General features: G+C 42.2%; 1 pseudogene; it reads left to right on the top strand.

Annotated features, from left to right (window-relative positions):
- Positions 1–3397: 3397 nt before the first annotated feature.
- On the top strand, positions 3398–8005 carry LOC119192879 (annotated as a pseudogene).
- The last annotated feature ends 402 nt before the right edge of the window (positions 8006–8407 follow it).

The raw sequence follows: 8407 nt of genomic DNA, 5'->3' as shown, positions 1-8407 counted from the left end.
TTTTCAGTTCCAAAACGACTATAAAGTCACGGTGTATATTTATTGTCTATTCCTTAATTTTTTAATACTTCCCAGATTCTTTCGTGTTAGAGCGAGTTGAACGCCTGTAATAGTTAACAAAACAACGTTCAGTTACATTTTATTATTAAAATGAAAAAAACAAAAAAAAAACAAAAAAAAAAAAAAAAAAAAAAAAAAAAAAAACGAAATATCCTTTTTTGTTTGTAGTAACGTTTCTTGGAGCCTAAATTTAAGAATCTGCCTCGGAATGCAACGAAGTGAGCTCGCGGCACCACCAGTGCTCAGCAGGATGCATGGGTGTGATGTGCATTGCGCACGTCGCTCTGCCATTGCAGTTTGCTCACGAGATATAGATGAACGCGGTCTTTCACCAGATTAAACATCAGGCAGGCCATGTATAAATCCCGTCGATATTTCATTTTTAAAATATTTATTTATTTTGTATTTATTTATTACTACCGCCCAGCCTTCGTGGGGGGCGACTGAGCGGTTATGCTGGGGTAACCGTGCCTTACGGCCCGGCGTTGAACCGCCCGGATTTGATAGTGACCTTCGGGCGACCGCCGGGCCGAGTCCCTAACCCTATATACAACTTAAGCCTATGCACGGCCTACCAGCTAAAACTCCGCGGTGGCCCTCTTCGGTGCATTTGGGACGGCTGCGGGCTTCCTCTGACGTTGACGTGTCTAAGTCTGCGACCGCAGCCGCCCCTGCGCGGTGCCGCCTTGCGGCCCGTCTCCCATGGAAGCCTCCCCGTCTCAGAAGCCCCCGCGCACCGAAGGACGCCCTCGGCGTCTACGGCAGTATGAGGTCAACAACACACGGCCGTCCATCCCGGGGGTCAACTGAAAGATGTGCAAAAAATGCACAAAAATGTACTAGGGCGGACAGCCCCCTGCCGCCCGCCGGCGACCCCCTTTGTGGCCCCTATTAGTCGCCTTTTCCGACAGGCAGGGGATACCGTGGTGGAATTCTCCAAACGCCCCCATTCCACAGGGCGGATGGTGTACTAAACTGACCAAACCGCAATAACCTTTGGTTGGCTGTCAAATCGTTCTCCGATTGGGTGCGCGGCAGTTACGTAAATTTGGCAAAATGCTAATCTAAAAATACCACGCGCCTACGTAATTAGGTCACGGTCAACACTGGCGAGAGGGAGAGCAGAGAGGTGGCAGCTGCAGACTGTGCAGGTTGAGGAGAGGCAGGAGATCTCATGGGTGTTGTAGGTAGATAGGGAAGATCTCGATAGACGCGGCCGGCTGCGCCGGCTGAAGTGCCTGAATGGCGGGCGGCGTGGCGGCGCGGCGTGGCGGCGCGGCGTGGCGGCGCGGCGTGGCGGCGGGACGGTGCGGACCAAGCGTTTGATATTTTCGAACCTTTCTTATCGTATGTTTTGAATGTGTGCGTGCATAGGTCAAAATTAGGTATTGCTATGAATATTTATGAATGTTTTGTTGGCGTATTTTGTTTTATTAACTACGTTTTTACTCAAAAGTCACTAAATGGTTTATTTATCAAGAACAGTTTTGGTACTTACTGTGTAACATAAAATATACTAAAATAAGACCTAACTACATTGAATTATTTATTGAAATCTTAAATTAGTGTAAAGAAAAAAAGTGTTACACGACTCGTCTTATTTATATTAAATGTCTTAGCCTTCCACCCTGAAGGTTTTGATAACCTACAAATAAATAAACATGTGATTTGAACCTTGTCTAATTTTTCTATATATTAATACGTGAAGCAAAAACTTTGGACCCCTTTTTACGAAAATTGCGCGGACGGAGGAGTATGAAATTTGGCACACTTATAGTTTATGTGTAGGAGAAGTGCAGAACGCTAATATTTTTCGATAATAATTCTTATAAAGTACATTCAATCAATAAATAAAACATTACACACACTACCATGCATTTAACACACACAAACACAAAGTATTTGTTACACGCATACATACTCTGTGGTCAAATAGTTTCTTTTGTTTATCATTTTGTCCATAGACATAGAGTATTGTTTTATATGTTTATTGTGGTCTTACTGAATGTTAAACAGAAAAGTTTTATTTGCCCCATTTAATATAAAAAATACTACGTGAAGCTAGCAGTAAGATACATTTAAATGTGCACGAAATATCATTCCAAAAGTGTTTTTATGTTATGATTGTGGATTAATCATTTAGAGTGCAGGCTTTCTAATGCGAAATATTTTGAATCTGAAGTGACTTTAGGTGACAAAACTGCATTCACCTCATGTTGCCATTATTATTGTCATTATTACAGTATTTATTACCTATTTATTAGCTTCACAAAAATTTTACTTACTTGATTAATAATTTTTATTCACATCCAGGATTACACTAGACTAGAGTAATTATAATAATATAAGCGCAGCTCCGTCCATAACAACGAGCTTTCAATAATGACACCATACTCAAGTCAGTTTGAATGAATTTCAGTTTAATTCAGTTGAACACAGTGAATGTTCAGAACGTCAAATCTAGTACGTAGTACATATGTACTATATATATATATCAATGTGCAAAAGTAATTAACTACACAATAACATGTCGTGGCTTCCATAAATTATAAGTACAATTAGAGCGTCATCGCTGACGAGTAGCAGGGGACAGGTGACGAGGTGATTACGACGCGACGGTGGGTTGTAATACCGCACTCCGCATGACTCACTCTAGTCGAGGCATCTGTTTGTCCACAATTATTTTATCACTATAAATGATCTAGCATTGTTTTGTAGTTTTATTTAAATAATATTTTTTTTTAAATAAAGCTATTTTACGGATTCCGCCCCGTGATCACGAAGGCTGCAATCTTCTAAACGTCGGAAACACGTTTAAATTATAATATAAAAAACCGCGATAAAATCCGTAAAATGGTTTTATTTGAATGTCTAACATTCGCGTAAATATAAGAAATCATTATAATAATCTGTTAATTAAGCCTTTTACTAATAAGATTTAATCATTATAAAATTATATATGCTCCTTGTAGTTTGTATGGCAGTTACGCTCTAACAAGCGTAGTCCGGATCTGCTCCGTGTCGCGCTTCGCGGGCAGCACTCGCCTGTATCTGGGGGCTGTTATTATTGCCCTAATGAAAGCTTCGCCTCGCATCACAAATGTCAACATACCGTAAATATTAGATGAAGCGCGCTAGGTCGGAGTCGCTTTTAAATACCATGAGCCGACTTTCACGCTGTTATTACTCATTCACGATTCCATGAGAATGTAAGTAACCCTTCAGCTGTTTTGATTGTAGACCGCAGCGTGTATTAGCGTAGTGTAGCACAGTATGTGCTCTGACCCTACTACCTACACTACGCAGGACTTCGGCGGGCAGCAGCGTGGCGCCGCATCTGCGTTGCCTACGCATGGTTGGGTTCTGCAGGTTGAGCGCGGGCACGGCGGGTGCGACAGGACGCGGCCGGTGGCGCCGGCGAGCTCACGGCGCGTACCACGCTTTCGCGCTGTCCGCCACGTCCACCTACGTGCTGCAGCAACTCATATATGCTTATCAGGCACGTCACTTATTTGTGCTACAATTTTTTTTTTAAAACCAGCCTATGATACGTTAGAAATAAATTAATACACTTATAAGCTAACGAGGACACCTGCTACTTCACCTAACAATTATAATTGACGAACTCTCATTTTAAAAGCCAGACATGTTTCTTCTGATAGAAATCTCCCTTTTTTTGCAGATCAGGTACCCTGTGGCTGATTATAATACTCGTTCTGTCTAATGTCTAAACACTCGCAGGAAACACCAGTGGCGGAGGGTCCATATAACTCGATTCCTGTCGACTTCCCTATATTTAGAAATGATGTAGAATCTAATTATAATCGTTAGAACGATTTTTAGACTGAATTCATGCACATCAGTGCCATCATGCTGTGTCAGGTTCCCCTTCGGAAAAATTGTACCTTTCGCGACTGGGAACCACAGACAATATATTATGTACATACATAATATTATATTGATTGAGACTGTATTCCTTAGTATGCACTACGCGGGGAATTATAGCAATAAGACGTTAGACTAATCTATGCGTGTTTCTAAATGTGTTGTTAACTGGACCAAATAGTGAAGAGCGCATGCGCTCATTATTCGGTCGGCGCAGAGCGGCGTCGGCGCCCGGTCAAAGGCGTAGTTATTACCTAGTTATAGATAAATAGCGTGCGCATATTAATCACCTGATTTTGAGTTCACCTGCCGCATTGTCTTACTAATAAACAATATGGCAAAACCGCACATACATTTACACACGTAAATGACCGTTAGACTCAGCATTTATCACAACACGCATTAATTTGTAAAATACAGTCAGTTCATCATTAAACCGCGCATAGCAGATTTATCATTAACATAATAATAAGTAAACTCAATATATTACACAATGACGTTTAGTTACTATATCAGTTATTTGAAACAGTCTACATTGTTGCATTTACTCTTAAAAGGTATACGACTAAAAACCCTACAGATTTGGTAAGAGTACGACACTTTTCTGTCTGAATCAATGCCTTCAATTATATGTTAGAAAAATTAAATCGGCTTCCTGTATATACAAATAGTAGATACATAAACTACTATAGTCTATACTGAAAACCCACATGCGCCATGTGTGCTCGCGCTAGCAGTCGGTGCTATCGACGCAGCGCTATAGTTATAGTTGGCACGTGTGTGTAATATGTGCAGGAGCGCGGCGACATGGAGAAGTTGTCGCGCGTGATGTTCATCATGTTGTGTTTCGTGACGTGCGTCGTCAAGCAAATCGTGTTCCACGTGGACGCGACGCGGATCGACATGCTTGTCGCGGGCCTGGCCGGTGAGTTGAGTGTAGTACGATGCGACAAGTTCATTCTTAATGCAATTTTTACTCACAAAATAGTAAGGGGTTCCGATAGATCCTGAAAGTTAGAATATACATTGTAGACCTTCGTTTTATGCGATGAAATCGGGCTGTTGGTTTTCGTGGAAGCACCTATCTTGATCGTGCCATGGGTTTCACTCTGACTTTATCATACTATCATTAGAAGCGTTATTAGAACTGAGTCCGAACTTACCCGCGAAGATCCGATCTTTTCTAAGGGTTTTAAATTTCTATAAAGATATTATCATCTATTTTAAGCTTACACAGAGAGAATGATAAAATCATCACATAAAGTAGCATTAATAATAACCAGTTTTGTGTATAAAATGCCGGTATTGTTTATATATTTTATGAGAAAAATAACATTTTCGAGACTCCTCGCAACACACCGAAAACCGTCCGAAATTAGCCGAACGCACTCTAAATAAAAATAATATACAATGGTAATGGTTATGGTATGTGCAGTGTGGCTCTGTTTCATTATAACTTGTATGAACATGTACGCGGTTGTGCAGAGCCGCTGTTCAACCCGGCGGCGGAGTGGGCGCGGGCGCTGCTGCGCGAGACGGCGCGCCGCCGCGCCAGGCGCTGGCGTACGCGGGGTGCGCGGTGGCCACGTGCGTGCTATGGATCGTGTTCCCCGTGCTGGATCGCGCGCGCGGCCGTCACGTGCACTTCTCCTTCTGGGCGCCCATCGACTGCACGCACACCGCCAAGTATTTATTATACAAGTTTTATTCATAATTATGTATTAGTTATAATTGAATGTAACTTAATACATTCAAGGGACGACTTCTTTTAGTGCACTGGGTCTTTGTAAAAAAAAATATGATATTAGATGCGGTTTCATATTAATTTGTGATGAATAAACTTCAGGTTCCTCACGCTGCTTCTGTACTCGTTTTATGCGACAAGCCTGGTGGGTGTCGGCAACACCACCATGGACTCGTTTGTCGCTACCGTGCTGCATCAGTGCAAGACGCAGCTCACCATACTCAGGTGGGAGCGATTGCGGACGAGTGTGCGGTGAGTTCGTTCCACACATAGTGAATCATTTTTGTCTTCACAGGATCAACCTGGAGACGCTGGTGGAGCGTGCGCGGGCGGCGTGCGGCGACGCGCGAGACCAATACGACCGTGTCGTATACAAACTGCTAGTCGAAAGCCTCGTCCATTACCAGAAAATTACACAGTATATCTTTATTCACTATTATACAAGTTTTTCTTATTAACTAATAGTGGTAATCTCCTTTTAAGAATAAAAAATGCCTGTGCTAGGAGATTACGCCCTTTCATATCTATTAAGTATGTAGATAATTACTAAAAAGTTATTAAAAATTAAGTAATAGTAGTTGAGTTATGTTTTTGTATGTGTAGGCATGCGTGCGTGGGTGTGTTAGTGTGTTTTTCATTACTTTCTGAACATGATTTGTCAGAGGGACTCAGTTTCGTTATAATTTATTATTTGTAACTAATAGTCTTGTGAAATTTCAGAAATCAGAATAGTATGCAATATACATATTATATACAATTTTCAGACTGACATTAAATCATTGATATGATATATACTTTCTGGAGGATGATAAGGCTTTCTAAAGTATATGATTTTAAGAAGAGCCATACGAGTATACAACATATTCACACGTCCTATATATTTTATTTAAAAGACATTTGGACTATGTTTATTCTGTGGTACTACATGTCTCCGAGTGGTAAACATTCAAATAATTTTTCTTATTCTCAGTGAAATCATCTCAATTTGAGAATGCCAAGATAGCCTTTGGTCTATCATATTACCTAGTTATTTATTTTGATCAACTGTACTTGAAACGGGACAAGTAGATTGATTATAATTTATCTCACTACCGCAACAGTGTATTATAATGTTAAACTCTTGGTCAGGTTGTGTGCGATCCAGCCCGGATCTAGGGGCAACCAGGGCCCGTGCCCGGGCGGCGAATTTAGAGGGCGGCAAATTCAAACTTGGCAGACGAATACACAACTCATCATTAACGCAACTTTGACTACTGCGACATTTAGTATATAACACACATAAATTATTTCCCGCGGGGCGTGATGATGATGATGATGATGATGATAATGACAAAGTAAAAATATAGGTGATTGGGGGCGGCATTATCCAGATTTTGCCCCGCCTTCAAAAAATTCAAGATCCGGGGCTGGTGCGATCATTTATACTAAAGCAAATGTAAAATATACTTACTCTTAAGACATAGTAAGTTAGTTCTTAGTGCTTTAGTGTCCTATTCAGCGTCCTTGACCGGTGTCACGTGTGGTGTGTGTGTGGCAGGACGTGCGCTGCTACAGGACATATTCGGTGCAGCGCTGCTCGTGCAGTTCGGCGTCGGCGGCTGGATCCTGTGCATGGCCGCTTACCAGATTGTCAGTGTAAGTATGATCGTCCTAATTAATTCTCAATATGAAAGTTTGTCATTTAAGTCCCCACTGTAACAGTTCAGAGTAGCATAATATGTCGTGTTACGCATATGGCTCGACAGCTGGACGTGATGAGCATCGAGTTCGCGTCAACGACTCTGTTCATCGTGTGCATCCTCACCGAGCTGTTCCTGTACTGCTACTACGGCAACGAGGTAGCGGTAGAGGTGGGTGGTACGCTGCGGCGGCGATGTCCGACTGTGTGTATGTGTGAGTCAGTGGCGAATGGTGATTTTTCTCTAACGCGAACCCGAGACAAGCTATAAGTACTGCTAATATGCAGAAATGCGGTCTGAAAATCGTTCAAAGACAATTAGATTTTATATAAATTACCAAAAGGGAGGCGACAGGACTCGGGGTATATGGGCCTTTGGCCACTAGTGTGTGCGCGTGTGTTGCAGAGCGACCTAGTGCTGCAGTCGATGTACGCGCTAGAGTGGCTGGCGGTGCCGCGGCGGGTGCGGCGCGCGCTGCTGATCGCGATGGAGCGCGCGCAGCGACCGATGCGGCCCGCCGCCGGCATCGTGCTGCCGCTCACGCTCGACACATACGTCAAGGTGAAGTACCTGAGTAACTAGTTCAATTTAATAAAATCCTTCTTGCAAGCGCCCCACCCTCAGATAATAATTCAGCGTATAGAAGACAGTCTACCGATTTTTTTAAAGTAAAGTGGTATTATGATGGCTATATTAAAATAAAGATGTCTGTGTGTACGGGATATGTGTGCATATTGCATAACAATTTCGTAATTCTTGAGCAATGTATGCGATCCATTGCGTAGTTATCGAAATCTACCTACAGGGGCCAAAAGTATGTACTTGCGAATCGCACGCGTCGCTCAATGACATCACCTAGACTTGAACCGTTTGGATCGGTCATTTTCATTAAATTTATTTGCCTCGTGAATTACTTACCTACCTACTAAGGAATAATTTGCTGGATTCATGTTTGGGCGTTTACTAAATAAGATTTCATGTTTCGTCACAAATGAAAAGTTTTTATGCTTAGTTGCACCCAAGATAAAGATATGTAATT

This window comes from Manduca sexta, unplaced genomic scaffold (genome assembly GCF_014839805.1).
Source record: "Manduca sexta isolate Smith_Timp_Sample1 unplaced genomic scaffold, JHU_Msex_v1.0 HiC_scaffold_3305, whole genome shotgun sequence".
NCBI lineage: Eukaryota > Metazoa > Arthropoda > Insecta > Lepidoptera > Sphingidae > Manduca > Manduca sexta.
The sequence above is the reverse complement of the archived record's forward strand: the minus strand, read 5'-3'. Positions and strand labels throughout refer to the sequence as shown.